The 12,975-nt window shown below is 43.1% G+C and overlaps 1 protein-coding gene across 4 annotated transcripts in view; it reads right to left on the minus strand.

The window, feature by feature from the left end:
• PLEKHG7 (pleckstrin homology and RhoGEF domain containing G7) overlaps positions 1-12,975 on the minus strand; it is a 162,510-nt gene that overhangs the window by 74,315 nt on the left and 75,220 nt on the right. The window contains exons 1-2 of one of the 4 annotated variants that reach the window (XM_068272773.1): positions 10,195-10,378; positions 7,610-7,681 (exon numbers count right to left, since the gene is read on the minus strand). The gene's annotated coding sequence lies outside the window, so the exon portion shown is untranslated. Of the gene's footprint in view, positions 1-7,609; positions 7,682-10,194; positions 10,379-12,975 lie in introns of those variants that run through there. The other 3 variants (XM_068272770.1, XM_068272771.1, XM_068272772.1) reach the window with 3 other exon arrangements.

Below are 12,975 nucleotides of genomic sequence, written 5' to 3' on the forward strand. Positions count from 1 at the left end.
CTAGTACAATATAAGGCAATGACATTTTATTTGGAAATAAAGGTGTCTTTTTTCCGTTTAGTGTTTTTCTATATTATAATAGTTACAAGCCTTTATTTACAAAAGCTACAGTAAGATACCCTAATAACATACATATTAAAAAAGTCCCTGAGGTAACTTATGTAGTTTTTTTTTTAATGATGTAATTTTTTTTAACAAGTGTTTTATTTTGGTAACTATGGGGTAGGGGTGGAAGAAGTTAAAAAATAGTAAAAATGTATTTTATTTTTCTATGGGAAAGTGTATTTGGATGTATTTTAACTTTTTGGCCACAAGATGGTTACTACGCCAACTGTTTTCTAAATAGAACACAATACACTGTTTCCGTGAGAGTTTTTTTTTTTTTTTTTTTTTTTTTTTAAATCAGAGACTCTGCTGCTGCCGGAAGCTCTCACTCATTACAAGCACGGTGATCGGGGTTGGACACAGCCGTTTCCATTCCCCAATCACGGAGGACAGGACTGCGGCAAATGCGACAATCATGAGCGGCGCCAGTAAGTAAACAGTGCGCATATCTACGCCCTTGAGCATGAAGTGGAGTATACAGCGGCGTAGATATGCATACCAAGGGAGCTGAAGTGGTTAAACGTCAAAAGTGCTCTTGTCCATCACGGGGAAAAAGGTCTAGGTGTGAAGGGGTTAAATCGGCATTAAGTTTCGTTTGCACCCAGGGCCGGCCCTGCCATGAAGCCACCTGAATAAAGGTGATTCGGCCAACTTAATCTAGGGGGTGATGCCAGCGACTGAATATACAGATCAGCAGCTCTAGTGTCTACAGCTGAACTGAAAGCACTGCAAATAATTCTGTAATGAATAGATCACTGGGAAACAATGCACATATGCCAGGCATTCACATTTAACTGATGTTAATGAAAATCTGATAGAAGTGTAATATGGAATAAGGATTGTTTCATACTGCCAACACAGACAATAACAACTACAGAATAATATGAATGTACTCCGTCCCTAACAATATCTCATATTATTCATCACAAATGAATGTTTGTTTGTTACTTAGAAAAGAAGTTCAGTTATCTCTATAAATAAGAGACATCTCTAAGTAGTTCTATGAATGCCTTAATTGGTTTCCAGCTAAACACAAACACCCAGCTTAATCTTTTTTCTTTACAGCTAGGAGAGGCTTGTCACAGGCCATTATAAAAAAAGCTTATTTACAAGCTTTATAACTGCAATCTATCCATTATCCGCATGACTAAATTACATAGTTCTCTCATGTTGCTGTATGTAACTGATGTCTGGGCTACTTTTAACCATACAATAACAGCAGTTTGCTTCTATAGAGACAGCCACTTAAGTACCACACAAAAAAGCAGGCTGAACATGAAAATTACAAAAGCAAATGCCCTTGCCTTTGTGACTTAAAATTCCCTGGACAAAATACATCTTAAATGTTAATACAATATACTCAGAGCTTATCAACGGGTTTTTTTTTTTTTGTTTTGTTTTTTTAGAGCCCCTCCTCTCCTTCCCCCCCCTTCCAACAAGCACTTCTGCAACTCTCCCCTCCCAACTAGCACTCCTGCACCTCTCCCTGCACCTCCCCCTGCTCCCAAGTCCCAACTAGCATTCACGCACCCTCTCCCCCATCTAGCACTCCTGCACCTCTCCCCCAACCAGCACTCCTAGACCTCTACCTGCCCCCAGTTAGCACTTCTGCACCTCCCCTACTCCCACAACTAGCATTCCTGCACCTCACCCCCCCTCAACCACCACTCCTGCACCTCTTCCCCCCTCCCACTAGCACCCTCCACCTCTCCCAACTAGCACTCCTGCAAACCCCCCCCCTCCCAACTACCACTCCTGTACCTCTCCCCCAACCCACTAGCACTCCTGCCCCCCCCCCCCCCCCCCCAACTAGCACTTTTGCACCTCTCCTCCTCCCAACCAACACTCCTTCACCTCTCCCCACACCCCACTAGCACCCCTGCACCTCTTACCCTCCCAACTAGCGCTGCTGCACCTCCCCCCCCTCCAACTAGCATAGCACTGCTGCACCTCCACCCCTCCTGACTAGCATGCCTGCACCCACCCACCCCCCCTCAACTAGCACGCCTGCACCCACCCACCCCCCCTCAACTAGCACATCTGCACCTCTCCCCCACACACTCTGCCTTTGTTTTTCTCACTTACAGGATTGAAGCTCCAGTAATGACGCCAAGCTTAAACATTCAGACTTTTACGAGTCTGCAGCTTTCTAGGAGCTGAATTATGCCATAAAAGTCATTATACTGTACAGGTTTCCTCTTGGGTGTCCCAAGCGTCACTGGATGGCATGTATAGCAGAACACGCCAACCAATGACTAAGTAGATACCTGAGGAGAAGATGGTTATTAACACCACACTCATTATTACACTTTATGTGACTTTCATCTATGGTACTTTGACAACCTGTGCTTTATGGGTCTTTTAAGTACTTTACTAAATGAATAAACTGTATTGTTAAAGATTATATAACAAGTGTCATGACTTAATATTGCCGATTAGCTCCTAGAGGGCACCATTGCATGGACTATGACCTGTTGCCTCTCTTCAGCTCATTTAGCTATAGAAGTATGGAATACACACGATACAAAATACCAGTGTTCCCAACTTCCCACTCATTCAACTGTATACATAGTTATTCTTAAGTAGGTTAAAATATCTTAAAATAAGGCTCTAATCAATGGTGATATATACTTGCATTATTGATTTTAGTCCTGTTTTAAGATACTGTCGTGTCACTGCTACTGTTTACAGTAGGTGTTCATTTACAGGTTTCTCCAGTGCCCCTTTTCCTTTTGTTTTGCTCAAGTGCAATTCTGCACAGAAGAGCATTACCCTCATGCATTCATATGTGGAGAATATGCTTATACATTCTCTTTTTGACTCAATGTTTTCAGTTCAGCAACTGGTATCTATATTCCTAATGTCTTTGCTTGACAAAAGGTAGCCTGAGATCCATAAGGGTCTAGACCTCAAAACACATATTACATGAGCAATGGATGCTGCTATACTAAAGGGGCCCATACACTTGTCAATTTCAGCAATCGATTCAATTGATCGACCAATCGATTGATTTGCGGGCGATTTCGATTGATTTGAGCTATCTCACAGGATGGAAAATCTAGGTCGATCTGCTGCTGGCAGCAGATCGATGGCCCATAGAGTTGCATTGGATCTAATGGTTCAATAATGTATTTAGATCGATTTTCAATAGATTTCATTCTGAAATCTATTGGAAATCTGTTTCTAGCAGGGGTGCTCGGATAGTACTTTTTAAAATCCGAATTGATCCGGATATCCAGATACGGTTCGGATAGCCGAATCTGACCTTTTAGATATCCGCGTGAACGCGGATATCCAGACATTATCCGCGGATATCCGACCTATTCGTATATCTAGATAAAAAACCCGGAAGTGCCCTTTTAAATGCTTCCAAACCGTTTTGGAAGGTGAAAAACACCCCCTCCTCCTCCATGTTCATGGATCTAGTCTTCCAGGAATTTGTAGGATGTCAAAAGCAAGCTCACATACATTTGCCAGGAATCGAACCCAGGTCAACTGCTTGGAAGGCCGCTATGCTCACCACTATACTGCCACACAGTGAATGCTTCGCTGTAGGAAAAAGTAGTGTTAAACTTCTTGGAGCAGACTTACTTCCTCCCTCCAAAAGACACACATACATCCCCATAAAATCACTTAGCAGCAACTGTGTGCACAGTCTCTGTAGCGCAATTACTTAGCACATTTGGCTGTTAACCGAAAAGTTGGTGGTTCAAACCCACCTAGGGACGGCCTTGCCTTTTGTGTTCAACAGTTGTCCGAAGAGAACCCCAGATAACCATGTAGAATCATCTCTCTCTCTCGATGCCATTGAACTGAATTTTCAGCTTAAAACCATCAACGGATACCGGTGGAATTTCACAGGCAATTTCGGTATTCCGCCGGATTGAAAAAGCAATTCCGTTCTGACAGAACGGAATGACCAATTTTCCGCCTGGAATCGCGGAAAATACAATTCCGCGGAAAGCGGTGACCATCCGAGAGAGAGAGAGAGAGAGAGAGAGAGAGAGAGAGAGAGAGAGAGAGAGAGAGAGAGAGAGAGAGAGAGAGAGAGAGAGAGAGAGAGAGAGAGAGAGAGAGAGAGAGAGAGAGAGAGAGAGAGAGAGAGAGAGAGAGAGAGAGAGAGAGAGAGAGAGAGAGAGAGATGAATCTACATGGCTGTCTGGGGTTCTCTTTGGACAACTGTTGAACACAAAAGGCAAGGCCGTCCCGGGGTGGGTTTTAACCAACCTTTCGGTTAACAGACAACAGCGCTAACCAATTGTGCCACAGAGACTGCGCACGCAGTTGCTGCTAAATGAATTTATGGGGATGTATGTGTGTCTTTTGGAGGAAGGAAGTAAGTCTGCTCCAAGAGGTTTAACACCACTTTTTCCTACAGGGAAGCATTCACTGTGTGGCAGTATAATGGTGAGCAAAGCGGCCTTCCAAGCAGTTGACCTGGGTTCGATTCCTGGCCAATGTATGCGAGCTTACTTTTGACATCCTACAAATCCCTGGAAAACAAAACAAGGGAGGAAGAGGGTGGATTTTTTACTTAGTAATTGATTTCGGATCAGATATCTGCAATATCCGCGTATATCCGTGTCATGAATCCAAATATCCGCAGATAGCAATTCGGATTTAATAAAAAAAAAAAAAAAAAAAAAAAAAAAAAAATCAGGAATCCGAATCGGACAGTGTAAAAAAGTTCGGATATCCGGGTTACCCGGATATCCGGAATCCGGATGAGCATCCCTGGTTCCTAGTGCCTGTCGACATGACAGGCATCTGACAGAAATCTGATGGTGGAATCTGCTGCAAATGATCAGTGTATAGCCACCTTAAAGTATACTCTCCTAGTACGCACACTGAAGTATTATCTGTTTACTCTATGGTGCACCAGATTATTTAAAACTGTGGTGATCACCTGGGAACAACCATTTTTGTTCTTATGCCAGTGATGCTCTCACGAGTAATCACGAGTGCTTACTTGTGATTCAAATGAGCTTTAATTGCTGCAGCTGAACGGCTGGAGGAGAATGGGTTATTCACTCATAATTCTGCCGTCCGCCCTGTATTCCAACAGCTTGCATGCGTCCTATTGGTTGTGTTGCAAGCCTAACCAAGGCGCACTTGGGCGGACGGCAGAATGATGGGTAAATAACCCAATAACCCATTCTCATCCAGCCGCTCAGGTGCAGCAATTAAGGCTCATTTGAATCACGAGTAAGGACTTGTGATTACTCGTGAGAGCATCACTATCTTACACCATTTAAGGATGTACGTTAGTGACATAGTAGAATGCAGTAAATTAATCAGACTGCCCACTTTCACAGTGGTGTGTAACCCAGCCCTCCCAGGGACATACCTATGAATATTGCGCTGGGAGATTTGTGCGCAGGGTAAAGCCGATAAATGACTCACCCTGCTCCTGCACAAGTCCCGGGAGTGTTAATTACTATTACCCCTCCAGGCTGCCATGGATAGTGGGGCAAAAATGTAATTCGGCTATCAGCTATTGCTGGCGGACGAATTATAGTTACATAGTTACATAGTTATTTTGGTTGAAAAAAGACATATGTCCATCCAAGTGTTATCGTAATTTGTGCACCTTGTTTTGACGGCGCCCAAATTAGTCACCGAACGCAGCTAAAGCCATCATTCCTATTATGGCCTATGGTGGCGCTGGCTGCGCCCAAATCTCCTGCACAGTTTTTACAGGGCTCATCCCAGTGATCTTTAACCTAGGCTGATCAGGTATGCTGCTTCAAACTAAAGAGCAGCGCTCACTTTCCAACTCCTCCCTTTGCTGCTAATAGATTTACCATTTTGTAGCAAGCACTTTAGCTCTATAGATACTTATCACTATCAGACTGAGCTGTAGCTGCAGTACTGGTCATAAAGAGGAAGGGGAAGGGGAAGAGAGAGGTCAGGTGAGCTGTGCTCACAAGGAGAGACTGGCTGCTTCCCCCTCCCAGTCCATCTTTGACTACTTCATGTGTAATTGTTGACAGGAAAAAGTGGGGACACCTTTCTTACCAGAAGAACCACATGGTTATCTCAACAGGAGGTTAAGCTACAAGACTCAGAGTGCCACAGAAGTTATCTGAAATAATTGTCAGTAGAAAATCAGGGATATATTTATTTTCCTCCACTGACAAAAAATTAATTCTTCTGTAAAATCAGTCCAGCCAAACAACTAGAAGATTGATTTTTTTTAATCAGATTGATCTGAGAAAAGATCATATCCTGTATTAATCCATCGCATAACTTTGCTATCAATTTTCAATAGCATTAAAGGATATCTGAGCAGGGAAAAAAAAAAGATGAAATAGATGTCTTTTAATGTATCCAGCCCAGGACTGCTGCCTCAGTTGCCCCCACCGCGAAGCTCTGTTTTATCACAATCCATCCCGGTAGTCGGCGACCTTTGCACCGGATCGCATGCGCAGTTTGTTCATTGATGTTTCTGACTATGAAGCCGTGTTATGATGCCTATATGTTGGATCTGACCTTATAATAAAATATTTGCAGTCTGCTTAGAGCAGGGGTGCCCATTAGGTAGATCGCGTTCTACCAGTAGATCGCAAAGGCCTTCATGGTAGATCCCGACCTCACTACCTTTTCCATTCTGTATATACAAGTGTGCTCCTAAAATAGTACATAGGTAGATCATTTTGATGTGCTAATTTTTTTAAGTAGCTCACAAGGCGAAAAAGTGTGGGCACCTCTGGCTTATAGACTAAGTATCCTCAGTTTTCCAGTGTCTGCACATGTGGGGTTGCGTCTCCCTTCTGCACGGCCTAACTACCTGCACCATTACTGGCTTGTATGGTTGTGAGCAGTAGAGCAGCTCTCTCATTTCAGATATTGTCCAGTGCAACGTACGTACTGTGAACATAGCCTAAAGGTAACTAACAATAAGTTCAACAGAAATACACAACTATAAAATATACATTTTTTGGGGAACATGGAGAAATTGGTAGCACTCCTAATCAGACTACCAACAGAGGCCTGACTACCAACAGAGGCCTGCAGAAACCTTTAGAGGCTAAATACTCACCTTGTATTGAAAACAGATGAAAACAGATGCACTAAATCCTGAGGGCCCATTCACACTAGAAGCGCTTTTCTGAGCGTTTTGCGATTGATTAGCGTTTTTTTAAATTGCTCCCCTTCACTTTTATTAAAATTGCAGTAAAAAAAAAATCACGAAAAAAAAAAATCACGGTGATTTTTGTGATTTTAATGAAAGTGAATGGAAGCGATTTTAAAAACAGCTAATCAATCGCAAAACGCTCAGAAAAGTGCTTCTAGTGTAAATGGGCCCTAAGGGATGAAACCCACGAAGGCAATTTTGGCAGAGTTTTGGGATCGCCATCAATTCCCAAAAACGCTTTGCTAATGAAAGTGAGTAGGGGGAACCCATTTGTGCGGTTGTGATTAGGGGTAACAGAGGACATGCAGCATTTTGGGCGCGTTGGCGCTCAATACAAAGTATATAAGCGTTGCATAAATCGCTTACCAAAGAGGTCACAGGCGCTTCTCTGATAGGTGTTTCTCTAGGAACAATTACCTCTTCTTTTAGGGGGCAGGACTACGGACAGAAGAAAGACGCCAGATAAGTATTATGAAGTTAAAAAAAATGAATCGCAAATTGGAAGTGCTGTACAGTTTACTGTACAGCGCTTCCAAGCGTTAGGAAATAGCAATCACAAACGCTCTAGGAATCGCTGCACACAGCGCTGCTGCAATTTTACAGTGCTGCAGCGATTTCTAGTGGGTTCCTAGCCTAAACTCAGATTGAAACGGAATGCAAACTGAAATAGCAAATGGCTGCAGCTAGCCATAAGTAAACTTAGATTTCTATACAACAGGAGGAGGTGGCAGTGCTGGCTACATCTGATTCATCAACTCCATGGATCTGCCAGCTGCCCCCAGGTTCACACTTTTTTTTTTAGTTTTTTTTTCCAATTAAATAGAAGTTAGGGTCTCTTCCATATGGATACATGGGGAAGAGTCGAGTACGGGACACTCAGCGAGCAAACTGGAACCTGGAAGCCAACATCCTCCATTTTGCTGCATCTGTTTTGAATGCAAGTTGTGGAACCTGCCTATAATTAGGCTCTGCACATCCATGCAGTTGGTCAATCAGATGCAGCCTGCCTTGGAAGTGCTGCCAGCTCCTCCTGCTGTATAGAAATGTACAGCCAGGCACACGCCACACTTCATAAACACACTGAACAAACACAAATTATAAACAAAAAACAATGTTAGGCCACCACACACGCTATCAGATACTTTAATTGTAATAGACTAGAGCATATCCAATTGATCATATTCTAATATATATTCTATAATAATATTTATTGAATGGAAAATACTGGTACATGAATATATATCCATGCACTGTCGTTGATATTTATAATGCTTCTGCCCCCAACTAATCAGCAACTAAAGGGCATTGATATTCTAGATAATGGCTTTTTCCAACCGCCAAACAAGCAATATCTCCCTCTGTGCATAGAACCCTCAGTTACCTGATTCACACTACAATAGCTTTTTAAGAGCTTAAGATTTTGAAAGCTTTTTTTTTAATGCAATGCTATGGGGGATTTTTACAAAAAGGTTCACATTGCTCCAGTGTGAACACACACAGGATAACATTAGCAAGAGCTTATAAAATCATAAAGTGCTTAGAAAAGATCTTGTAGTGTGAACAAGCCCTGAGGCCTGGGACCCACTAGAAAGTGCAAAGCAGTATCGCTAGCGATTTGTGATAGTGCTTTGCAAGCGATTTTGGGGAGTGATTTCCTTGCTCCTATACAATACATTGGAATGAAAATGCTGCCAAAATGCTGCATGTCCTGCGATTGCGATTTGCCTAATTGCAGTCACTCAAGTGGACTCTGTCCCATTTATTTACATTGGCAGAGCATTTAGGGAAATCACTAGCGACTGAAACGCTAAAAAAAAGTGGGTTCCAGCCCTAAGGGCTCGTTCCCATGCTTAATATTCTAGGCTCAAAGCGTCAGACTCTAATTGATCTAAAACTACTGCAAAGGGTTCATATTTCATTTATCACCAGTAGTTTTACCTTTCATCTGGGGGAAAAAAAAAAAAAACCTTACCTCAGGAGGGGGAAGCTTCAGGATCCTAATGAGGCTTAACCTGTCCTCTTTAGCCTCTGGGTTCCAGCACTGACTCCCCTGAAAATCCCCCTGACAAGCACTGCGCAGACCCAGCAGCAATATTTACCTATAGGGCTCCAGCACAGTCACAATAGGTTTCCGATCAGGCTCCGGCAGAAATAGCCGAGCCTGATTAGGTCCACTCTACTGTGCCGTACAGCGGCCCCGATGGGGCTTGGCTATGTCCACAGGAGCCCGATCAGAGAGCTTCTACTGAGCGTGCGCTGGAGCACAAAAGGTAGATATTGTCACACTTGGAGTTTGGGGGTTGACAGCAATGGGTCCAGTAGGCTGAAGAGGACGGGGGAAGCCTCGGTAGGATCCAGAGGCTTCCTCCTCTTGAGGTAAGTACCCCCCAGGAGGAGTTTTTTGCATTACAGATTTCCTTTAAATTGAATTACTGAAATAAATGAACTTTTGCACAATGCAGTATTCACATTTTTCGACTTTCACCTGTAGACACCCCACATGGAACAACACAACAGCACTTTGCTGAAAATCACAGTTAACTAATCTAAAGTAAAATGATAAACTAACTGTCATCCTCCCTTATTTGCTTATCTAATACCCATTGAGCTTTGCAGGTTGTATTGTGGTATATATAGTTTCTCATGTAAATTGTTCCCCTAATCCATAATAAGAGGTGTTCTGAATCTATACCACTCATTTTCAACATTGCTCGTCACTCCTATGACTTTTAAGTTTATACAGACATTGGCACACAACTTACAAAATACATTTATGGTGAATTTAAACAATTCAAAACAAGCATAATAAACAATACTGTAAAAAAACATAATAAATATTTGTTACTGATCTACAGGTGTTTTAGGTTGCTGGCATTCAGTGATTTCAGCTGTACAGCATATAACTTATGTGCTTCAGTCTAGACACAGTACACAAGAAGTCCCATACTTACTTTTTAGCTCTTCTGGCCAGTTATGTTCCACAGTCAGCTACTGCAGACAGTGACGTGCCTCAGCTACCTCCTGTAGAGCAGCAATGACTGACCAGTCTCCCCTCTCCCGCAGGCTGCCACACACACACAGCGATGCCCAGCGTGATCTCTGCTGCCGCTCTGCTCTCTCCGGCTGTGCAGCCTGGTCACATGACCCGCTTTCCCTTCCCCTCAGTCAGCGCCGCTGCTGATGTGTGTCATTCAGCAGCCTCAGCCTGTAGTTTTTGTGTGAGGGATGACCTGCTTGTGTGTCAGGAAACAGGTTCATCTAGTAAAATTAATACTTCTCACAAAACCTCTGCTTTGTCAAAGCAGCGCGATCCTTTGTTGCCCATCCACGCCCTTAGCCAGTGGCGTAGCTAAGGAGCTCTGGGCCCCGGTGCAAGTTTTACATGGGGCCCCCAATCACTCTATACATAACAATTGATACGGCGCACCAAAACCTGCCAAGGACAACCCCAGTGTCAGAGTTGCAAGAAGGGGATGGGGAACAGTTTGTTAATGATTACCAGTATTCAAAGCATCTATAGAAGTGTTTATTATGAGCACAGGACCAATAGGGAGCTAATACTGTGATAGAGGGTGGACCCTTTCGGGGCCCCTCTGGCCCAAGGGCCCCGATGCGGTCGCTACCTCTGCACCCCCTATTGCTACGCCACTGCCCTTAGCCTAGAGAGCCAAGCATTTTATTTTCATGACCGGAACATGTTTGTGAAACTTGGCTCCTCAAATGACAACTTTTGCTTCTTTAGGAAATGGTAGCTTCTTTCCCCCTGGATGCTATGGTTCCAGTATAATAGTGCTTGAAGGGATTATTTACAACACGTGACACTCCTCATAACGACGTTTTATCCCAAACTTGTTTTGGGTGTGTGTAAAAGTGAAATGATATAAGCTTGGTGCTAAGAAAATTCCATTGCAGACACCAGTGATTTGGCAACCCAACTCACATTTTGCAGTTACTGGAAACATAAACACCAAGCAGGAATTCCTTCAGTTTTCTCCTCTTTTTTTTTTCTTTGAATCTTATTCAGTTTCATCATTTTAGCTTATTGATTTTAAATATGAATATGAGAGTGAGGCCATGTTCACAGTGGGACTTCGCGTTGTGTTCCCTGTGTAACAGGTTGTGGTCGTGTTGTATGGGGTACAGTGCAGCATACAGTCAATGAAAAATATGCTTCATCACCACTATTAATGCGCACGTTTACCAGTAATGCACTGCATGCATTGCGTTTCCATACCGCAAACCATTATACCGCAATGCACCTGCCGCACTGTGAATGTTGTATAGGTGGTGCATTGCGACAAACCACGTTACAAATTGTCCATTAGGCCGCACCGCAACACACCACTGTGAAGGGGCCTGAATGAAGCCTAATGGTGGTGGCCACTAATGCTCCAAGCTTTTCATCCAATATTACCATTTCTATATAATATAAGGGAACTGCCTAAATTATCTATTCAATATATTCACTGAATTTACCCTTATAATACATAGATTTGGTAAAATTTGGATGAAAAAGATTGGATCGTTAGTGGCCACCTTTATGTCCACTTTCTAAATACAGCAATTAGAGCTTCCTATGCTACAGGTGGTGATACCACAGAACATGTGGATCTCTTATAAAGGGTAATTTAATTGGTTATTTCAAATCATATTTAAAATCCTGCTGCTGCTGCTACAAGTCCCTGTGGCGTTAATTACTATTCCCCCTCTAGGCCCATGTGGATAGTTGGGAATGATGCAATTCGGCTTCCAGCTATTGCTGTAGGCCAAATTACAGTATTTTAAAAGTAGCTTCAGCTCCATCTACTGACGGCCGAAGTTACTCACTGTGCGCCACTATAGCCATAATTCCTATTACGGTATATGGTGGCGCTGGCTGTGCCCAAATCTCCTGCGCTGTTATTACAGCGCTTGCTTCCACCAACACATAATTTTACAGATATGCTTATTTCTATCCCCAGATGTCCTCCTCCTGATACACACTCTTATTATCTTTTGGTTTGGCTGTTTCTCTTATATAGGCATTCCACTAGCTAGTCTCATTCCATTACAGTCTACCATGATTACTCCAGCTAGACTTCTCTATCTTACTACTCCTCAGCTGCTGCTGCGTCTCTTTATAAATCTCTGCTCTTGCTTCCATTTCACTTCAAAATCAAATACAAGCTAATGTGCTTTGTCATTAAAACCCTCTCCTTCTACTGTCCTGAATGCGTTTTCATACACCTTCATCCAGCCTCTCCGTTCCTTCACTGACCTACTATTGATTTCTTCCTCATAACCTCTTCCTACATACAGGGGTTGACAATTCCAGGAAAATTCCATTTCTCTTGTATTGAATCTGCCAGTGATCAATTGAAGTCAAAATATCTAGCAGTACACTTGTCATAAAGTGACGTGAGACACAAGGGGCAAGGACAATTCTGACCCTCATTGATGCTGACCAGAGATGGATTGAGATGAAATGGGGCCCTGGGCAAGGTAGTAGCTTTGGCTCATCCTTACACTTCTTATGGTTCTAAGATAGGAGAAGGGTCAGAGAAAGTGGCAGTTTTGCCACCTGATACCCACTGTGTCCCAGGCACCTGCCTAGGTTGCCTTGTGGATAATCCTGCTCTGATGCCAACTGCAGAGACATGATGGGGCTAAAGAGGACCCTGTTACTCACAGTAAGCAATCCTGCTGAGGTGGTAAGGCTGCATACATAGTATGCATCAATGGATTAATGGTTT

The sequence above is a fragment of the Hyperolius riggenbachi genome, chromosome 3 (assembly GCF_040937935.1).
Source record: "Hyperolius riggenbachi isolate aHypRig1 chromosome 3, aHypRig1.pri, whole genome shotgun sequence".
In the NCBI taxonomy this organism is placed as follows: Eukaryota; Metazoa; Chordata; class Amphibia; order Anura; family Hyperoliidae; genus Hyperolius; species Hyperolius riggenbachi.